General features: G+C 64.3%; 1 protein-coding gene across 4 annotated transcripts in view; it reads left to right on the top strand.

Annotated features, from left to right (window-relative positions):
- Positions 1-22,128, top strand: part of Shank2 (SH3 and multiple ankyrin repeat domains 2) — a 204,170-nt gene that overhangs the window by 23,414 nt on the left and 158,628 nt on the right. The window lies entirely within an intron of this gene.

The raw sequence follows: 22,128 nt of genomic DNA, 5'->3' as shown, positions 1-22,128 counted from the left end.
GGGCGCTCCTCCCCAGTCCTGCCCGACACGGGGCCATGTCCCCCCGGCACACAGTAGGCCGGCTGCAAGGTCCTGTGCCTTGGAGCCGCGACCGCGCCCGTGGCTGAGGCGCCACCCAGCCCGACCCAGATTTAGAATCAGGGTGGTCACAGTCACCGTCGTCTGCCGTGTAGAGATGGCTTGTCACTGGTGTGCCAAGAACGCTCCCCGCAGCCCACTTCTCCCAAACCATCCCTGATTGGAACAGAAGCATTGCCACTAAAATTAGAGGGACTCACTGGAGTTGTTACAAGACAAAGGTGCGGCAGGTAGGTCTCGGCAGGAGCGCCCGCTGCCCGCCAGGCCCGCCCGCCCCCGGGGCTCCGTCTCCAGGGCAGCCTCCGCTGCGGCCGCTGAGGAGGGCTCCTGTGTGACCTGGACCAGGGCTGGCGGAGTTGGAGGGAACACTGCTGTAGGCTCAGGACGCTCTCGGGTTAATGTGGGAACCAGGTGTTCCCGTCTTGGAGAGACGGTGGCCCCTCTGCGTCCCCGTCCCCACGGCACCTCCTGCTCCTCCAGGTCTGTTCAGCTCAAGTTCATCTCAGAAAGCCAGGAAAACAACGGAGAACCACGGCTCAAGAGAGCAGCTCGTTCCCGTTGTGTTAAAGGCAGACAAGGGAATCCAGAGCTGCTCTGAGGACATCAGACGCACAGGGACCTAGTTTCTCCATTCTTGCTACTCCAACATCCTTAATCGACTACCTCGCGGTTCAAGGTGGCTGCTTACACTCCAGTCATCATGTCTACATTCCAGTAGAGGAGGGAGGAAGAGGCAAAAGATCGCCCCCTAGTCTTAAGGACGCGCGTGGTCCACTATGCTTCCGCCTGGGACTTATGGCCACAGCATAACCTAAGGCAGGCTTGGAGCTGTGGGTTCCGTCCCAGGCACTCTGCCATTAAGGGAGACGTGGAGGACAGAGTGGGAGTGGGCCGCTGGCGGCCTCCGCCACGGTCCTCCTGCGCAGTGGCCTGGCGGCTTCCCACGCCCACAGAGGCCTCTGTCCACACCTCCTCTCCTCCCCTTGCTTTTTGGAGCAGCCTGGGTGTCGGGCATGAAAGGTGCCCGGGGGGTGACCGTGACGCTCTGGGTGAGGAGCAGCACCTCACACCTGGGAACCGGGGCCCGGCCCAGGGCGCAGGGCCACCCGGCCTCGGCCAGCCACCTGCGGGCCTGGAAGTTCCCGGACCTCTCACCGGCCCAGAGCCTGCCTCCTCTGCGTCAGTCAGGCCTCTGGGTTACAAACGGCAGCTCACACCTCGTCTGGCTGAAGCCAAAGGGGGATTAGTGGCTTTTCAATCAGAATCGACAGCTTCAGGTATGGCTACATCCAGGTGCTCACGGAGCCTCGGGACGCTTTTCCCCCTCTTTCCTCGGATTCTCTGCATCAGCCAGTTTCCCCAGCCACGTGGAGGTGCCCACCAGAGGCACCAGGCCAATGTCAGTGGCAACAGAGGCCCTCCTCCCCGTCGTTGTGAGAAGATGTCCAGGACTGAGTCTCACTGGGGGCTTTGAATCATCCGCCCACCCTGACCCTGGCCCCTGTCCAGTCCTGGATCACCTGCTCATCCTCAGAGGGCCTGGCAGTCCACTCAGGGCATGCGAGGGTCTACCCAGAGGGCGGGCAAAGCTCTGGGCCTGGTGCTGGTGGGCTGCGTCCTCCACAAGTGGCCAGGCCCACAGCGTCCCTGCACACGCGGCCAGAGCTCAGGCCCCTCTGTAGCCCCCGCGTCCTCTCAGGAGTGCCGCGACCCACCCTGGCCAAGCCACCCATGGCCACCACGAGCATGTGGCAGTCAGGACGATGTCCAGCTCCTGCTGCCCACGCCGGATCCAGGGCCTTGCCCGGCTCCCAGGACACTCCTTGGTCAGCTTCGCCCTCCCCCGCCTCTGTGCCTCGGTTTCTCCTTCCTGAACATGAAGTACTGGCCCTCGTCCAGCCTGTCTCAAGGACAGTCAGATGCTTGACCCTTGCGCACAGTAGGTGCTTGATGAACAGTGTCGGTGGGGATGGGTTGCAGCTGTCACCGGCCCCCTTGAAGGCTGGTTGGTTTCCTCTTTGCCACATGAAGAAACTTGGGCTCAGAGAGGGCAGGTGCCTTGTTCCGGGTCACACAGCCCATGAGTGGCAGAGGCGGGCCTGAGTCACAGCCCTCAGGGTAGGGGCAGCTGCCACTGGGCACCACGCTGCGTCACTCTGCTTCCCTGGCAGGGAGCAGGGTGCAGAGGAGTGAGGGGCTGGCAGAGGGGCCCAAGCGAGGAGCAGCGGGCTGTACACAGGGCTCCCTCTGACGGGGTCCAGCCCTCCTCCCTCCTCCCTGTTAGGGCAGAGCAAAGGCCGAGGCCCAGCCCTGCTGCCCAGGACCTGCCCAGACTCTGGGGGAGAGAGACGAGTCTGAGAAGCTGCGGGGGCCACCACCTGGCTGGAGGGGCCTCAGGGCCTCAGGCTCCCGGAGGGGACGGGCTGCATGTGCTTGTGCCGGGCAGCCTGGCCTGACCCCTGCTGTGCGCCACCCGTCCACCCTGGCCTGCGGGGCCTCCCGGTCTGCAGAGCTCGCATCCCTGTCCACCACACGACACGGGCTCTGGAGGGGGACCCGGTCGGCCAGGCAGGCCCTCCTGAGTGGAGCTCTCTAGGCTGGACATGGCCGAAAGGACGTTTCTCTGGCTGAAGGAGCCTGCTTCTGGGGAGGCCCAGGGCATGTCCAGTGCCTGCTTCCTGCTGGGCAGCAGACGTGGCCCTGGACCCTGGTGATGGAATTTGCCTTCACTGTGACCAACGAGGACACTGGAGCTCAGAGAGGGTAGGCGCCTTCCCCGAGGTCACACAGACCTCCTGCCCCACCAGGTCAGCGGGGCCAGGACTCCCGGGAAGCTGTGCCTGCTTTCCCTCCCTGTGGGACGGACGTGCTGGTGACTCCAAGTCCAGGAGACCGAGCGCCACCCCGGGCTGTGAACAAGGTTGGTCCATCTGCACCCGGGAGGGCCCTGCAGGAAGCCTGGTGCCCGGGGTCGGCTGAGGCCCTTACAGCCGTCTTGGTGTCCCTGCCGCTGCGCCACTCTTGGCCACTAGGTGGCAGGCGCTGGGTGCAGGAGCCAGGGAGAGGCCCTGGGCAGGCCCGGGCCCTGCTAGGCGGCCTCTGGGTCAGCGTCTCTGAAGCTCTGGATTCTGAGCAGAGCCCGTCTGACCCGGTCAACTGAACCCAAGGCCTATGGTCACTTTGCCACCTCTACAGTCCCAGGCCAGGCTGGGGACAGAAACCATGCAGGCCCCTGGCCTGCTTGGGCCTCAGTGTGCCAGGGAGGCCAGGGGCGGACAGTCCTGTGCAGTGCTGGCCACGTGAGGCGGGAGGGGCCTCGTCCTGCCGGAGCCCCAGGATGGACAGCCACGGCGAGAAGCCTGCCCGGGGCTTCTGTTGATCTGTCACCTCTGACACCGGGCCTGGTGTCCCCACAGCCCTGTTCTGCCCCACGCCCAGAATGCCCTGCCTGGCCCTGTGCACAGCAACCGCCCACCGCCCAGCCGGCTGCCCCTCCCCAGCCCCTGCTGGCCGCCTGACCTCGCGCCCCGTGCCGCATGTGGAATAGGGAGGACGGTGGTGCTGGCCCCGGTCGCCTGCTGGGATCCGGATCTGAACAGAGTGACACAGCTGTGCAGAGCAGGCGCGGCGTGGTCCCTGTTGGTGACCAGTTACAGGGGGCTAAAGAGCCACCGTGACTATCGAGCTCTGTTCGTCTATAGACCGTGGTCCAGACCCGGGCTCGTGATCGTAGGCCAGGTTTGCACACACGTAGGAGAGGTGCAAGGACTTGCACACTCAGTCGGCCCTCGTGCCGGCAGGGGACGGTCCAGGGCCCCAGGACCACAGGCGCCCCATCCCCGGGTGACAGGTGTGCTTTCTCGTAGCCCCCACGGAACCTCCTGTGCACCTCAGGTGGCCGCTGGGTGGCCTGGGGCCTCACAGAAGCCTTGCTGTGCTGTACTGTCCAGGAAAAAGCCGAGGGGCGGAGGCCTGTGTGTGCCCGGGCAGTGCAGGCCCTGTCGGGGTCTCCTCCCCGTGGTGAACCCCACGGGGCAGCCCCCGCGCAGGCTGAGGCGGGCTCGTGGGTCTTGCCAACGTCACGCCTGCTGCGGTTACTGTGTCATCAGACTGGGTGTCACTGTTGGGGTCACTTGTGAATTCTTGGGGACTGAACATCTCTCTCTGTCCCCGGCACATGACATCTAAAGGTCCACAGTGGCCCTTGCCAGCCCCCCCTTCAGTCGGCTTTTGCTGGGAGTGTGGCCCCTGGGGGGCCTCTGACGAGGCTGGCACCTGGACCTTCCACCTTGTCCTCTTGCTCTGCCCCCGAGGCACCTCCACCTGCCCGTCAGGTAGCCACGGAGGCCCAGGGACCCAGGACCCTGTTTCTACTTCCGCCTGGGCCTTCCCCATGCTGCTCAGCGGCGGCACGGGGCACTTGGGGACCCGGGTCCCTGCACCCGGGGCCGCGATGGCTCTTCTCAAGCTGCCCCGCGTCAGCGGGTGGGGCCGTGCGTCCTGGTCAGCTGTGTGCGAGGGTGTGTAGTGGCTGGACGTCCAGGTCACGCGCCCCCAGGTGAGACCGCTGGCTCTGGATGGGGGTGGGGTGCGGGCCGTGGAGCCTTGCGTGGACAGGCTCTTGCCCCGGCTCTGCTGGCCAGCGATGCCCGCCTCTCCTGATGCAGGGCGGCCCCAGCCAGCTGCAGGCTCCCGACCCCCGTGGCCCCGAGACGGCAGGGGAGCCACCGACCCCAAGGTGCAGCGTGCAGCAGGTGGTGTGGACATGGCACCCTCTGCCTGTGACATTCCCACACGGCAGGGTCACCAGGACGGAAGATGCTCCCCGGAGTCCAGTGTCGGCATTTTCTGGCCCCACGGTGACCTCTCCCCTTTCCCCGCCGGCCCCCTGGGTTTTGCTGCACCTGCTTTGGAGCAAGTGCTGTGGCAGGTTCCAGTCACTGAGGGCGGCGACGTCCTCTCTGGGGCTGCACCTTCCCCGTGGACTGTGTATCGTTGTCCGGGTTTTCAAGTCTTCTTTCAAACTCTCCTGCGTGTGCGACACTGGGCCTTCCCAGCGGTGAAGTCACCAAGGTGTCTGCGTCAGGGCCGTCCCCTGCTCCTCGCCACCCTCCCCCTGAAGGTCTCTGGATGTCTTTGACTATGTCACCCTTCCACTTTGGCCCTCGCGGCGTCTCTTTGTGGCATTTTATACGCTGACGCTGACGGTTGTCTGGGTGTCACATCAGCGCCCAGGCTTGGGAGGTGGCTCTTCGGCACCAGTGGTGTGCAGAAGGTCAGAGGCACCCAGCACCAGCTGCGGGGGCACCCAGAGTTCACGCTCCTCTTCCAGGACGCCTCTCCTGCCACCTCCTCGCCGCAGCCCCTGACCCTCTGCGTCCCGGGACCCCTTGGGAGGGCCTGAAGTGGGGAGTCGGCTCTGTCCCCTACGTTGCTGAGAGCTTACTGCCAGGCGTCTGCGTGCACAGCTGCGCACCCACCCCTGAGCCTCAGCTCCACAGCCCGGGAGAAGTGCCTGCCCTCACGGCCACCGGGGCCCTGTGGCGGGACGGGGGGCCGTGGGTGGGAGGAGGTGCACTAGATAAGAGTAACGGGACGTTGGTCCCAGCTCTGCATCTTAGGGCTCCTTTCCTATTTGGGGGCTCTTTGCTGCGGGGTGTGCACGGGTGGTGTCCAGGCTGCCTTGGAGTCCCCATCAGGGATGTGCAAGAAGGGACTGGAAGCCCAGGGCCTGTGGGTGGTTCTGTGGGATCCGCCTCCCCCCAGTCACCTGCCCGGGTTCCACGGCTGCCGTCGCCGGGCGCAGAGTGGGTGCTGGTGGCCTCTCCTGGGCCGGGCCCCTGCTGAGCGTCCGCTGGGGGTCACTGCCTCCCTCCCAGTTCTTGGGGCCCTCCTGCCTCGTCCCCGTTGGTAGCTCTAGGAACACCGACCTTCCGAGCGCCGGGTCTTCCTTAGTTTTGTTTTCCGCCTGTTTCCTTTCTCCAGAGGAGACCCCATGGACCAGGTCAGTTCCCCGACTCCCCTCTGTCGCTCCCTCTATGCTCAGGCCATCCGTGGGTTATTTTAGGTGGTTTTACTGCCCTGTGTCCATGGTCTCAGAGCAAAACCCACCAAAGGGAACCCCCCGTCCCGGCCAGTTCCCCTGTTCTGACTCTTGGGGACCCTTAGGTCATTCAGTTTGCCCGCGTCCTCAGTTGGGAGGACTGTCCTGGTGGGTGTGCAGGAAGGTCCTGTTGTCCGTGGATGTCATTTCGGACGGTATCGAGGTGGCCGTACAGTCCGTTGTCCTCTGTGGGTGGCACATCATACCCGATGTGGGGCCCACGGTCACGGACTCGCACCTGCATCCGGAAGGGTGGTGAGCCTGGGTCAGTCTCATTCCCCAGGACCCCCCTTTCCAGAATATTTACCTTTAAGGGGCCTGTCAGACCTGAGCAGAGCCGGCACAGCTGGGCCGGGGCTGCGGGCCCTGCGTGCTGCTGGGCTGACCCTGGGTTGTGCTGAGAGCCACAGCCGGGTCAGAACGGCCCCTGGCATTTTGCCAGAAGTAATGGTTGAGAGGCGCGCCATTAAGATGATGATAGTAAGTTAAGCTGTCTGTAATTGCTGTGACTGGATGATGCTGGATTGAAACAGGCTGCGTATTCAATTGTATATTAGACCTTTACTGTCTGCCTGGGCGCCCGCTACTTTGGAGTTCTCGCGGGAATTCCTGGGGAGTTCCCGTTGGTTGGTTGGTGAAGTTCCGGTGGAGGGAGTTCTGGTTGGGTGGCGTTCGGGAGAGTTCCCGGGGAGTGTGCGTGGAGTGCTGTGGGAGTTCGGAAATAAAGTTTGTTCCTGCTTGAGTTGATATACCTAGCCTAGTTATCTCATTAGATCAGAAGCCAGCTTGTCACAAGTTATGAAGGATTCATTTCTGTTTTCTGTAAAAATATCAGGATGTCTGTAGGGCCTGGCCATTAGTTGATGTTGTAAAGCTGATTGCAATGCCTGCCCGTGCCCTGAACTCACCCATGTCCGGTTTTCCCTGACCAGATAACAACCCTTTCCTAAACCTTAGTGACACCTCATGAATTCTGGCCTTCCCTGGCCGGATAACGACCCTCTCTGAGTCTCTAAGATCTGCATAAATTCTGATGCCAGGGCCAGCAAAAAATGTAAACTTGTGTTATGGTCCTCAGAGTGTTGTTATCTGTAACCCCCCTTTGTGTAACTTTTTGGGCTATAAAACTGGGCCACAAAGAAGCCTCGCCGCTGTCCTTGGCTCCCACGATTTTGATGGGCAAGGCAGCCCGGCCGGTCGAAATAAGAAGCTTGCTTTAATTTGATTTTAATTGGAGTCAGTGGTCTTTTCTTGCGTCGTGGTCTAACACAGTGGCTCGTGATTTGTGCCCAGCCAGACTGCGGCAGGGTTGGTCTCTTCCTGCCCCTCTCCAGAGACGGCAGGGCATCAGCCAGGCCAGGGCCAGGACAGCAGCCCCTCTTCCGGAAGATGGCGCCTGCTCTTCCCTCGCCCACTCTGCCTGTGGGCCTCGTGCCCAGGGGGTTCCACCCCCGTGGGACTTGCTCCATGGCAGCCTGGGACAGTAGCATCTCATGGGGACTTGCCAGAGCTGAGCATGGTAGTGCCCGTGGCGGGTGCCCTGGGAGCCGCTGGGAGCTCCTGGGAGCAGGCAGAGCCTCCTAGGGGCTGTGGTGCGGGGGGCTGAGCTCGGAGCTGGGCGCCCCAGCCAGTCCTTCCCTGCGTGTGGCCCTGGGCAAGCCCTTCGGCCCGTCCAGTTCTCCTGGCCAGGAGCAGGGTAGGCAGGGTGACGGAGAGCCTCCAGCGCTGAGGGCCTCGGGGCAGTTCTGCTCCTCCTCCTCCTCCCTCCTCTGACATTTATGGAGGATTTACTGTGCCAGGCGTGGGCAGCCGAGATGGGCGGGGCTGGGGTGGCACTGTGGAGGGAGCACACAGGGGGCCATGGCTGTGTCCGAGGTCTGCCGGGCTGGCCAGGCGGGTGGAGGGGAGAGGGGCAGACTGCCCGGGAGGCTGAACAGAGGGGTGCTGGGTGCAGGGCACTTTGGGGGGGGCCTCAGGGTCATGCCTTCCAGAGCTGAGGTCTGCAGCTGTCCCTGGTTGTCATGACCGTGGCACAGAGCGGGACAGTCCTGATGACCATGCCTGTCCCCTGCCTCCCCCCGCTGGCCACTCCTAAGGTGGTCAGGTGAGAGCGGGGTCAGTGGTCCTGCATCTCACAGAGGGTGCTGTGAAGACAGGGATCCCGGAGGCAGGTGCCCAGCCTCAGTGAGGGCAGCAGGCGAGCGTCCAGTCTCACTGCAGCAGGGCCAACAGGAGGTCAGGGAGGGCCAGCTCCCCGTGTGCTGTCCGCCCTCAGAGTCCCTGGAGGAGATGACGTGCAGCACACAGTGGGGTCACCTCAACATGGAGGGACCTGCTCAGAAGGCTCCTGCAGGCTGTGGAGTGGACAGGGAGGAGGGCTGGGCCAGGGACGCGGCTCTGCACAGCAGCCTGGCTGGCCCCGGGGCTTTGAGTAGGAGAGGGTGCCCCCGGGAGGGAGGGGTCGTGGCTCCTGGTGACAGCTGCCCGAGAGGAGCAGCCTGACGCCCACCCCACCATGCCTTCCAGGACAGGAGGCTGGCCTCCCGGGGTGGGGGACACGGCGCTGGCCCCTGCTCCCAGCCTTTCCAGGGATCCTGTTGCGGGCCGGTCACCTCACCCTCTCTTGTTGCCTGTGGTGATTTCTGTGTCCTCTGGCCCATCACGGTGTCTGCCCTTCTGTGCGCCGTGCCCTCCACACCCCACCCGGACATCACTGACCCTGCCCATCCTGCAGTCCCAACCAGGGGCCCAGGCTGTCAGGAGCTGGGGTGCCCACCCTGCCCCCCTCCATCCCCTGCCCCCTTTCTGTTCTCCCACCTGGCCATCTACAGTCCCCTCCAGGGACAGGGAGTGAGTCACATCGAGATGCCCTGAAGTGGCAGGGCCCTCCTGTGGGTTCCCAGGCCAGTGACTTAAGGGCCACTTGGACATGTCCCTCCTGACATGGGAATGAGCGGTGGTCAGGGCAGAGGGGCCACCAACGCCAGCAGCAGCTGGAGAATGCACTGTTCTGCTGGCCGGAACATCGTTCCATCGGGGCCTCGGGGCCATCGTCAGCTGGGGCCTGGGAGTGTCCCCTCACAGCCCTGGGGAAGCCCAGTAATTGAGATGTCCTTAGGGGGCCACCCTGGGTTTTGCTGGTGGCTTCAGGGCAGCCTGTGGGCCTGCGAGCCGCGGCTCGGGCCCCTCTGCACACCAGGCGCAGCTCGGTGCTGGGCGAGCGCAGCAGACCACTGGCCACCTGGGAAAGGATCAAGGCTCAGCCCGCAAAGGGCGGGAGCTGCTGTATGTGCCGTGGTTTTGCGTGAGCTGAAGGGAGAAGATCGGGTCGGCCGTGGCTGTGTTTGGTGGAGTAGAGCCTCGGCTCTCCTGGATCCGAGCCCTCACTGCCGCTGACTTGAGGCCGTGACACTGAGCCTGTACTGACGCTCCCCTTGCTGTTCTGTGACATGGGAATGAGGACCTGGACCTTGGATGTTAGAATTCCATCACGGGGCCAGAGTGAAAGAGGGACATCTCGCAGTCTGAACTAGCGGGCACTTACCATCGCATTTCCGCAGTAGGGTTCCTATCTAGTGGAGCCTGCTGCAGAGGGTACCTGACGGGAAACAGGAATGGACCTGTTCTACGGTGTGGCAGGACCCGCCCTGGAGTCCTGGGGGGAGACAGACAAGGGACCGGGAAGATGGCAGACGGCTCAAGGCCAGGAACTGGGCTCATGAAACACACGCAGGTCTCAGAGCCACGGTGCCTGGCTCTGGCCCTGGAAATCTCCCTCGTCTTTCATCAGTACTGGTTTTACCTGTGCCCGAGACTCACCTGATGGATGGTCAGATGGATGGATGGGTGGATCGGTGGATAGCTGGATGGATGGTTGGAAGGATGGATGGATGGGTAGATGGATGGGTGGATGGATGATGGATGGACAGAGAGCTGGATGGTTGGACGGATAGATGAATGGCTAGGTGGATGGATGGATCGGTGGATGGGTAGATGGATGGATGGATGATGGATGGATGGATGGGTAGATGGATGGGTGGATGGATGGGTGAATGGATGAATGGTTGATAGATGGAGAGACAGTTGGATGGTTGGATGGATAGATGAACAGACAGTTGCATGGTTGGATGGATAGATGAATGACTAGGTGGATGGATGGGTGGATGGGTGGGTAGTTGGATGGACAGTTGGAAGGATGGATGGATGGGTAGATGGATGGATGATGGATAGAGAGACAGTTGGATGGTTGGATGGACAGATGAATGGCTAGGTGGATGGATGCATGGATGGGTGGGTGGATGAGTGGGTGGATGGATAGATGGATGATGGATGGATGGGTAGATGGATGGATGCATGGATGGGTGGATGGATGGATGCATGGATGGATGATGGATAGAGAGACAGTTGGATGGTTGGATGGACAGTGAACAGTGGGTGGGTGTACAGCCTGGAGTGGTGAGTGGGAATGGACTGGATGAAGTTAAGCACCACCTTGCTGCCCATCCAACGGTCTCGGCTGTGCCCTGTCTCAACCCTAGTGGGTAGCACTTGGCCACGGTGGCAGTCCCTTGAGGAGCGTCCCCACTGGAGGCCTAGTCACCCTCATCTGCCACTGGGACCAGACCACCTGAGGGTGTGCACCTCCCATGGGGAAGGGGCTGGCTCCTAGGACCAGCTGCCGCGGGGTCCCGCAGCCAGGCTGCAGCGCCCAGCTCAACCATTGGAGTGACACAGAGCCTGGGCAGTCATGTGATCAAAAACACCCGGGGCTGGTGCGGCCCAGGGTCGAGGGGGAGGAGAGGGAAGCCTTCAGTCCCTGCTCCTCTGACGCCATCGACCCCCCCCCCACCCCCGGGGGCCGGGGCACCTCTCCTGCCTGCAACCTCGGGAAGACTGCCAGGCCCCAGGCGCTGGGCCACAGTGGGCGCTCCCAGCGGGGGGCATCTCAGGCCGCCACAGCACAGAGCAGAGGGGGCATAACGGAGCGGACACTCAGTGGGCACCCGCGCCCCACCCCAGGGCCCCTTCTTGGGGCTGTGGCGAGAACCCAGGGCACGTCTTCAGCTTTCATCCCTGGAGGGACCCGAGTGGTCATCCCTGCAGTCAGCAGGTACTCGCTGAGCGCCTGCTGTATGCCGGGCACTGTTCTGGGTGCAGGGGATAAAGCTGGAGCCTGTCCCTTTGGCTGCCAGATCCCACGATGCAGGTTCGCGGCCTGAGTCAGGGCTGTCTCCCGGGTGGGAGCCATCCTGTTGTGACAGCCGCCCTCCTCTCAGCGTGTGACCGAGAACAGAGGCCAGGGCTGAAGGTGGGCGCTGGCTGGGCTGTGGTCAGGCCTCTGCTTTGCCTTGCGCACCGGGGTCCTGGGATGAGTGCTGTGTCTCCAAGGCCCTGTGTCCCATCAACCTCATCCCCTGAGAGTTAGGGGCCGGGCTGTGGGAGGTGGGTAGGACTGGTGACCTGTTCCCACGAGCCAGGACACCATGTCACATGGCCACCTGGGAGCCGGGAAGCAGCCATGGCAGACTCGGCGTCCCCAGGGCTGATGGCGGGCTCCCGGCCTCCGGGGCTGAGGGGGTACGTGGGGTTTACGAGCCCCTGGGCCTGGGGCACCTGGTAGCAGCTGAACTCCCTGAGATGGGGACGGTCCGCACAGAGTGCAGAGACGGGTGGCTCATAAAGAGCAGCCACCGTCCCACCTCCAGGGGCCAAAAGTGGGGGACCAGTGTCGCAGGCTGGCTCCTCCCGGGGCGTCTCGGGTCCTGTGTCCCCATCTCCCCTTCTTCTGAGGGCCCATCAGATGGCCAAGGCCACCCTGAGCCTCATGCTACCTAAACCACCTCCTGGAAGACACTGTCCCGTTCTCAGAAGTGGGACAGAGTGGGGACTTTGACACGTGCCGTCACGGTGACCTCGGGAGCCCCGCCCTGGCTGACGTCACCCTTACCAGGCTCAGAATCTGGAACCAGGACCCAGCAGGCTTGGGGGTTGCAGAGCCCCCGCCGGCCCTGGGAGGACGGTGTCCCCCTGCCGGCCCCGCCTTCTGCCTGGAGCCCGGCCGTGAGGCCCAGACCCCTTCCCCACTTGGGAAGGGACTCCAGTGACCCCTGTCGTGTCCTCCTTGGGTCCGCGTCACCCCGGACGTGTGCAGAGCCCGGTGACTGGTGGCGTCAGCGCCCAGGCCACGGCCCTAGGCCACAGCGGGGACCCAAGGAGGACACGCTGGTGCCTTTGCAGCTGGCCTTCCCTGCAGGGGTGTTTGGACAGGGCCCACTGCTGGCCCGTCACACCACGTCACTGAGCACTGCCTGAGACGGCCACCACTGCGTCCAGCAGGCACTATCCGTCGTCCTTGGGTTTGTCCAGCGGCAGGACGAGGGGGCTCTCCTGACAGAGTGGAGCAGGGCAGGGCAGGGCAGGGCAGGGGCAGGGCAGGGACAGGGCAGGGCAGGGCAGGGCAGGGGCAGTAGCCCTGACGAGGCCTGGCCTGGAGCCCATGCGGGGCAGCGGGCAGCAGGCCCCTGTCTAGGGCCAGCGCAGCGGGTGAAGGCGAGCCCTTTGGCGCCCGCGTTGGCAGCCTCCTGGGCTTCCCACCAGGCCAAGCTGGCTCCTGCTGCGGCGTCTGCGGTGGCCTCAGGTCCCCAGGTGTCACAGTGGTTTTAATTCATGGCATTTCTGCAGGGACCCCCCAGACTGTGTGCTGACCCCAAGGTGCGCACGGCCACGCGGCGCTAGGACAGATGTCCAGGCCTTTCCTCCAGCCGTGGGGGGGCCTCTGCAGGGGCCCCTCGGCTCAGCCTGCGGGCGCCACGCCCCCCCCATCTTGCAGGCGCCCCCACTCTGGGCTGATGGCCGAACACCCCGTTTCTCTGCAGCCACCAACTCTGGCTGCCACCCAGGAACACGCAGGCCTCCCTCCCCAGGGCACTGCCCGAGGCCCGCGCCAGAGTAACTGGTAGGAGACCCCAGGGTGCCTGTGCCTGTGGACAGAGCAGGGCTGCCCTCCTGGTGGCCTGAGGCCGCGGCCCCACCCGGTGCTGACCCTGGCCTTGAAGCACAGAGAAGCAGTCACGGTGGCCTCCTGGAGGGGCCTGACTTGTCCAGGGGGCCTCAGGGCGAGGGAGGCACATGGGAGCCTCCACAGCAGAGGGGGTGGAGGCACGGCCCTCAGCCAGGCTCAGCCGCCCTCTGTGCCTGGCCATTTCTGGGCAGATCTGAGGTTGGCCAGGCCTCCAGGGGGCAGACTGTCCCCATGTAGAGGCGCAACGCTGCCAAAGCCCCATGAGCCCAGAACCCACGTCGGCATAATCGTTTTCAGGTTGGAGCTGCCGGTTAGTGTGACACAGAGAGGCAGACCGGGGGGTGGACACCATCTTTCTTGAATGTTTCCTTTCTGTTTTAACTTGGACACAAGGGGGTGTGCAGGTGGCACTAGAAACAATAGTGAACCCTGGCAAGCAGCAGGATCAGAGGTCACGTCATAAGAAGCATGTGTCCAGGGCAAGGGAGGGGAGAGGCAGGGAGTGCAACGGGCCTGCCCAGTTGCCTGGGTTGGCCTGGGGCACACAAGAAACCATGCTGAGGCCTGCTCTGTGTCCATGATGCAGTGGGGCCCCTGGCAGAGCCAGGCAGAGCCCTGGAAGCCTACCTCCCTGGGGGCGGCTGTGGCCACGCCCACTTGGCACGCTGACCCCGCGACAGGCCTCTTGCTGAGCACAGATGCGCGCGGCCTGAGCCTTGTCTCCAGGGGAACGCAGACTGAGCTGCTCAAAGTATCCTGCCGCCCCCAGCCACACGGCCGCGCGCTCTTCCTGCACATCTCCGTCCCTCCTCCCCTGGGCCCGGAGGAGATGGTGGCAGGAAGAGTGTCCCCAGCTTCCTCCCCGCTCAGCGGTCACGGGGAAGGCCCTGGGTTTGGCAGCCCTGCCGCAGCCTCTGACAGGCCCTGTCCCCAGGCTCCGCTTGGCCTCAGTTCACAGCCACTGTCCTTCGGTCCGAGCCAGGGCCAGGGTGGCCCCTGCCGGTGGGAGGGCCGTGGGCTCAGAAGCACCAGCCTGGCCTGTCCTCCCCAGCCACCCCTCCCCCTCCCGGCCCTGGCCCAGTGACCCCAGGGACACAGAGAAGGGCTCCGTGTCCTTCGGGCTCCTGGACTCCGCCTGGTGAAGCCCGGCCCAGCAGATGTGGCCTGAGCTGGCAGCCTTGGGCATTTGTGCTGGGGTCGGGGACAGGCCACTCCCGAGGTGACACTTGACTGTCAGCTGCTCCTGCGATCCCGTGCTCCGGCTGCCCAGCTCCTGCTCGGGGCCCAGGCCAAAGGCCGCTTCCCTGAGCAGAGGCACGTCCTGCGCCCAGGAGGGGCCCGGCCTGAGCTCCGCCTGTGCCCTGCCCGACAGCGCCCCATCTGGCTGGTGGCCGGCCCGCTCTGAGCTCACGGCTCCTCTTCCCTGAGCTCACCAGCGCAGGAACACAGCCTTGTCACCGGTCCGCCCTGGCGAGGCCCTGCTGGCCGTGAAAGGCACCAGTGGTGACGGTCGGGGGCCAGCCCTCCTGCCCGAGGGTCTCCTGCCTCTGCCCACCTCCTCCGCCGCCTGCGGATGCCAGGCCCTCTCCTCTCCATCCCCAGGGCCCGTCCCATCACCACGGTCCTCCCCAAGGCCAGAGCCTAGCCTAAAGAGCCAGGGTGTCCCGGCCCAGGTGGGCACAGGCCCCGTCACAGCCCCCAGCTCTGCCCTCGAGGCACAGAGGCAGCAGTGACACCCAAGGAGTGGGAGGGGCCGGGCCCTAAGGCTGTGTTGACCAGGGAGGCCCAGGCTCCAGGGGTCACCTGTACCCACCCTGAAGTGTCCAGCAAGGACAGCCAAGGCCCTGGAGGTCCACTTCCCGTCTTGGGCATGATGTCACCATCAGGCCTCGCGGGGCTGGAGCTGGCCTCCCCTTCATGATGACAGTTGAAGGCCGCTGTCAGGAGCGCGGCCGCTCAGGCCCAGGTGTGAGCGCGCTCAGCCTCGTCACCCGCTGGCTCTGCGCGTGACGCCCTTCCCTGCCTGTCCACCGGCCCAACTCCCACTGCCCCCGCAGGGCCCAGCTGGAGGCCTCCTCTCTGCCCCTCCAGCAGAGCCTCCCTGCCTCCGCTCGTCCCGGAGCGCCACGGCCCCACTGTGTGTGGTGATCTGCTGCGCTGCCCCCGCCAGCCTCTGTCCTCCTGTGGCTGTCACGTCTCCGATGACAGTGGTGACATGTGTCAGACACGGATCCGCTCCTCGGCAGCCTGGCTGTGTGGCCGACACCGTCCGGGGCGAGGTCTCTGCAGGGCCCTGGGCGGCGGGCACACCTGCAAACAGCGGGGGTGGGGGCAGCGACAGCCAGCAGGGGCCGGGGTGCCGGGGTGCCGGGGTGCCGGGGTGGAGGGTCTTCACCTGGGGCACATCCCGACCTGGGGCAGGATCCGTGTCACCCGGGGCAGGGGTGTTCCCAGGAACAGGGGCAAGGAGCCAGAGGTCACTGAGGGGTGTGAAGGCCGAGGGCAGGGAGCCAAGGGCCGCCGTGGCTGAGCTGCTGAGGCCCGTGGGCGCAGGGGCCATGGGGAGGCCCCATCTCAGGACTGGTTCGCAGGGACACAGGGTGGGGGTGGAGGGGACAGCGAGGGCCTGGGGTTCCCCGAGCCGGCCCACGGGAGCGGCTCCGAGGCTCTCGAGGGCTCTGGGAGTCGCTCTGCGGGGTCGAGGGCCTCGGGCTACAAGTGACGCACGAGGCGGGCGCAGCAGTGACTTGACACACTATCCCCAGGCCCTCCTGGGCACCTGGCCTCCGACCCCTGCTTGCCGGGGGCACCACGGCAGGTGAGGACACGGAGGCGGGGACACAGTCTCGAAGCCAGAGGCGGAGCAGGACTGGAACCAGGCCCGGGAGTCTGGACTTGGGTCTGGGCTGGGACTGTCGGTGGGGCCCCAAGGCCAGCCTGGACTCAAGGCCTGGGCAAGGCGACTGGGCCTCTCGATGGAATGACCTGTGAGTCACACTGTGGACAGGATGGATCCAGGGAGGGTCCCCACGGCTCTTTCTGTAAACTCTGTCCCACAGGCAGGCACCCACCTCCGGGGACCTTGGCCTCGCCCCTGCACTCCCGTCTGGATCGGGGAGACAGACCTTGTCCCCACCTCTGGTGCCGACCGGCTCTGTGTGCGTCTGCTGTGGCCCTGATACCCGGGCAGTGGGTTGTACCCGCCTCCTGGCCTCGGGAGCTCTCAGGGTGAGGACCCCAGGTCCCTGCAGCCCCCATGCGGGGCCCGGCACCCGGGCTCCCTGAAGGTCTAGACAGGTGACAGGTGCTGTGGGGCCGGGTGCCCTTTCAGCAGTGTGACCTCCACACTCCCTACCCCGAGGGCAGGTGCGGGCCCCTCGCCCAGCCTGTCCACCCAGCCACAGGGAGCCAGGCCCTCGGTGAGGCGCGGAAATGCGGGGTCAGGCCTCCTCTTCTCCCCAGGAGGGCGAAGGGCTCTGGGAGGGTCTCATGGAGGAAGAGGCCTGTCTCTGAAGCGGCCCGAGGGTGGGCCTGTGGCTAGCACAGCTCCGAGGAGCTCAGAGGGCTGGGGTTGAGCACCAGCCTGGGCCACGCAGCTCCGTCCCGGCCGCCTGCTGAGCCCTCACACATCCCGGTGGGCGCTGGCCGCGCGAGGTGTTCCAGAGCTGGGCAGAGCCGGCTTTGCAGGGCCGGCTCCGGGCTGGACACACGCTCGCTGGGTCTGACTGTCGCTGGGCTGTTGTCTCATCTGCAGACGCCGCCTGGGGCCAGGCAAGAGGAGAGCCCTCGTCCCCGGCCACCCAGAGTGGCCCTCACATCAGCAGGTGGCCCTCTGCCTCTGCAGATCCAGCTGCTGCGGGTCAAGATACTGTTTTAAAGATCACATCATCCTGACGTGTGGGACTTTCTCTCTTGTCATTCTCCCTGAGTGACACAAATAACAATGTGGCAGCTCCATTGTGTCCTTGCTGGTCATCTAGGGGTGATTCAAAGTACACAGGACCCTGTGTGCGCGTCCCGTGGAAGTCCGACTTTGCTTCATATGAGGACTTCCCGATCCTCCATCTCAGTGTCCAGGGGTCCTGGGATGCGTCCCCTGGGGACACCGAGGGATGACTGTGTGGTTCGGTGTGGATAGTGCAGGTGCCTCTCCACCTCCTCGTGGGACGGCAGCCTCGGTGGGGCTGAGGCTGGTGGTCAGCGCTTGTTCTCCAACATGTTCAGCCACGATGAGTCCCAGGGCCATCGGGGCCCACTGTGACCCTGTGGCCTTGGCCATGGTCCACCCGAGGCAGCTGGGGCGGCGAGTCCTGGGGCAGGGATGGCCTTGGGTGGCACGGGCTGGCAAGCCCTGGGCTCCGTGTGGACTCCTCTCCTGGTCTCCGGGAAACTCCTCCTGCGGTGCTCACCTTCCAGGGGTCCCCAAAACGATTTGTTGCAAAATGATCCACTTTAGATGTGTAACAGGACCCGCTGCAAGTAGGTTGTGCTGCTGGCTGGGGGTTGGTGGTCCACGCAGACCACCAGGGTCTGCACGTGGAGGCGGTCACTGCCCTCTGCGGGCTCCGCGGGCCTCCTTCTGTCCGTGCTGCTTAGGCTGATGAGAGTCTCACGGTGGCCTGAGCTGAAATGCTTCCCCCAAAGAACCGAGCTTCGAAACGCAGTTTCTTAACCTGTGACAACCGACTTGTGTTTCCTGATCTATGAAGGGCCGTGTACAGAGGAGGCACTTAGCTACTGCTGGTTTCCCTTCTTTTGGACGAAGATTTTGGTTTGGATTTGTGGTGTGTTTGGAGGACTTCTTACGACCTCCCTGAGCTCGACGGCTGCAGAGGCCAGCTCTGCCGTGGGACAGGAGGAGGGCACCCGGCCACCTCACCTGTCTGCCACCTGATCTGCCTGTGAGATGTCGAGAGCGTGCCCTGAAGGCACAGTGTCCTGGCTCCGAGCTGATACTTGGAGACTGTCACCCAGGCCCATAGTGTGTGCTTGGTGGCACTCATCTGGCCACCTGGGTCCTCTGAGCCTCCCAGCTCAGAAGTCCTGGGCCTCTCCAATCCTCCAACGTGAGCACGGCTGCTCTTGTCTGGGGGTCCTGGCTCATGTCGGGAGATCAAGGAGGTAACGATGACCAGGAAAGGTCCCCCGGGCCGACCTGGGCGCTGGGGAGGACAGCCAGGTCTCGGGTTCTTCTGCGGGCAGCCTTTCCTGGGGACGTCCCCTTGCCCACACCATGCCTGCCCTCAACTGGTTCTATTAAAAAGTGAGTGCTCTGTGACCACCCAGGGGACAGAGCCAGAGGACAGCTCTGTGCAAGGACTTCCCTGTTACCTCCAAGTGAGTAGATAAAGGGTCTGTGATACACAGAATCTGAAAACAATCAACATGCCCGCTCCACAAAGCAAGCCGCTCTGCAGCCGATTCAGGCAGAGAAGTGATTGGCTGGCCAAGCACCCACGGGGCTGGAGAGGAGAGGGTGCAGGTGGTGTCCCTGGAGACTGGCCACACAGCAAGACTCCCTGGCCCTCGGGGCTAGAGGAGCAAGAGAGCCAGGGGTGCTGCACAGAGTGAGAGGAGAGGCCCGGCAGCCCTCAGTGACCGCCCCTGCAGGGGACAGTGGCTCCTGTCCATCACAGAGTCTGGCCATCACCCTGGCACGAGAGTCTGGAAAGTGCAGTGCAGGCTCCCGCTGAGGGCACAGAGGGCAGGAACGGGCAGAGCCAACCCGGGCTTCCACCCCATGGTGACGGCAGGGAACAGGAAAGTGCATGTGACGGCCCAGGGGCCACCCCACAGGTCTGTGCCACCAGGCTAGAACACAGTAGATGTCACTCCCACAGTCACCGAATGCTTCAGATGCCAACTGATGCCCTCACGGCCATGTGGCTAATGGCTAGTTGTGCGTGGGGAGTTGGCTGGCCACTCTGTGCTCCGAGGGGACAAGGTCATACCTGTGGCCTTCAGTGCCCCCGTGTTCCATGTAAGCCTTGCCTAGCACCTGGCCACTCGGTGTGGAGACACCAGGGACAGCAGTTCAGACTGTGCAGAAGCTCCGCCTCCCCAGGTCGGTGGGACCTCAGGGCACCATGTGGTACGGGGTTAACTGGCAGCCGACTGTCACCCTCCTGGTACTGGGGTGACCACACCTGACCCAGCAGCCGTCTCGGCCACGTCCAGGACCACACAGGGAGAGGCCGCTCAAGCACGTGGCCCTCAGCCTGGCCTGCCGCTGTGTTCGGCTCCCGTGTGGCTGGGCCTGCCACGCTCCCACCCTGGCAGCCCGGGCCCCCACTCCCTGGCAGCCCACGCGCCTTGTGCCCGGCCCGCCTGGGCGTGTCTGCTCGTACAGGAGGCCCGTCCTCAGCCCAGAGGGTGGCAGGATCCCCAGGAGCCTTCCCTCCTTGGTGCGGGCCGGGAACGTGTCCACCGTGGAAGGCAGCTCTACGCCCAGCACACTCACCCAGGACAGGGCACGAGCTGGACCTCGGGGAGGGCAGCGAGACTTCCATAAAGGAAGAGCAGGGCGTGAGGGGGACCCTTGGGGTGCAGACATCCTGGAGGACACGGCGGCTGCTGTGAGCCCACGCCCTGGCCGCCGGGCAGCCGAGGCCTGAGCGGGGCCCCAGAGCAGAGAGGCCTGGGCTCCGTGGGCTCTGGAGGGAAAGGTCACCTTGAGTCGTGGGTCTCCTCCCAAGGGGAGAACTCCAAGTCCCCGGCTCTCCGTCCGTCCCTACCGTGCATGCACTGCATGGGTGGAGTGTGTTTCTGTGCATGTGTGTATGTGTGCGGGAGCATGCATGTGCAAGGGTCATGTGTGTCTGTATGTCTGTGTGTCCATGTGCATGAATGTGTGCATGCATGTGCAGGAGGTGCATATGTGTGTGCCTGAATGTGAGCATGTGTAGGAGCATGTGCATGGGTGTGCATGAGCATGTGTATGAATGTGTGTGTGTGCATGAATGTGAGCACGTGTGGGAGCATGTACATGGGTGTGCATGAGCATGTGTGAGTGTGTGTGTACATAAGTGTGTGTGTCTGAGCATGGGCGTGTGTGTTGGTGTGTGTGTGTGTGCACGTGTCCACAGACACACCCCAAAGACACCCACCACGGGTCCCACATGGGTGTGAGCCACAGAGACGGGTGTCGCTGAGCCGTGGCTCCCTCACCGGCTGCAGCCTCCCCCCAGTGCCCTGAGAGTCGCGCCTGCTCCCTGGGCCCGATGGCTGGGCGGAGTTCAGCGCTCTCGACCCGGGGCGACTTCCGCTTCTCCTGCAGGTCACCTTCACGACGCCCCGGGGCTGGCACTGACCTGGTCCCAGCTTCTTCACGGGTGGAGTGTCCTGGGCCGAGGTCTCAGCCTTCCTGGGGCCATAGCCAGTGGCGTGGGGAGAATTCAGTCTGGCCGGCTGCGACTGTCCCTGGAGCTGTCCACGTACGTGTGCGCCACACCTTGGGTCCACCGGGTGGCCACGACCCCACGCCAGCAAAGGTGGTGTCCCTGTACAGTTTATGCAGCCTGCCGGGACACCCGGTGGGTAGTGATGGCCTCCTGAGGCCCTGGGCCGCCTGCCCCTTCCCTGGAGCCGGGCCGAGCAGACTCGCTTCCAGCAGGTCCTGTCGCGGGGTCCTCACTGCCCTCTTCCTGCTGGGGAAGCTGATCTCAGGTTCTGGCCCAGGGTCGTGAGTCAGAGGGGCCACTTCAGAGCTCAGACTTCACCCCTCGCTGCCCCAGCCAGCCTGGCACGGGGGTCGAGGACCCGAGGAGGGTGGAGACTCTTCACGTGTACAGCTGCGAGCGCCCTGCCCACCAGTGGACGGGGAGTCCCCAGGGACACACAGCTGAGGACTCGTGCCCAGGCCACAGGCCCTGCGCCCTCCCCGCCAGGCTCCGGAGCAGGGAGGGCGGGCTCCCGTGGAAACCCTCGCTATTTTTACTCCCGTCTGCGGCTTCTGCCCCCCACTGTGATGTGTGCGCAGCGGCAGCCCGGGGCTCCTGCGAGCCAGGCATGAGCTCTTGTATGACCTTCCAGGTTGCCCGCAGATCAGGCCGACCCCAGCTGGAAGGAAGGGGCTGCTGAGAGCCAGGAACCCCGTAGGAGGGAGGGCCGTGCCCCCACTGAGCTGCAGACGGGTTCAGGATGGCAAACCGGGGCTGGGCCCCCGTTGGAGAGCATGTTTTATTTTCGAGGAATGATGCCCCTCACCCTCATGCCCAACAGCCAGCTCCATGCCCATGCCCATAGCCCCACAATGCCCTGTATCCCCGTTGACACCGAGGTGTGGACAAGGGACAGGAGTAGAGCTGGGTCCAGAGAACCGGGTTCTTAGCTGGCTGTGTGACTTTGGGCCAGTCTCTTAACTTCTCTGGGCCCGGTTTACTGATCTGTGAATCTTTCCTGAGTATCTGGTTCCACATGGGTGGCTAACAGGAAGCGGGGGGGGGGGAAATCTTGCCGTGAACTTCACACAGTTCCCCTCCAGCCCAGCACGAGCCCAGTGGGGGCAGGGAGCAGTTTTATGAGCTCTTCACATGGCCCTGAAAATAAGAATAACAACAGAGCTATCCTGGGTGCCCGCTGCGCGCCACGCAGCCGCCCCAATCCATCCTGGGCACCTAAGGACGGCCCATCTGACAAGCAGAGTCGGACGGGCCAAGGTCAGAGCTCAGCTGTGACTGTCCGGGGCCCTGTGCCCCTGCGGGGGTGGGAAGGACATGGCTGGGGCACCACCAGCCCCTCCTATGGGGAGGGCCCCTGTCTGAGGCCACAGGGCAGCTCGTGGCGGCCATCAAGAGCAAAGCCAAGGCGAGTGGCCCAAGGCAGGAGAGCACCTGTGCCCTCCGTGCCATCCCTCAGGGCAGGGTGGCGGGAGCGCAGCAGCCCCTCCCTCGGGGGCTCAGCCCGGCACAGACCACAGGCTGGGCCC

The sequence above is a fragment of the Marmota marmota genome, unplaced genomic scaffold (genome assembly GCF_001458135.2).
Source record: "Marmota marmota marmota unplaced genomic scaffold, marMar, whole genome shotgun sequence".
NCBI classification, from domain to species: Eukaryota; Metazoa; Chordata; class Mammalia; order Rodentia; family Sciuridae; genus Marmota; species Marmota marmota.
Note: the sequence above shows the minus strand (reverse complement) of the source record. Positions and strands in the feature narration are given on the sequence as shown.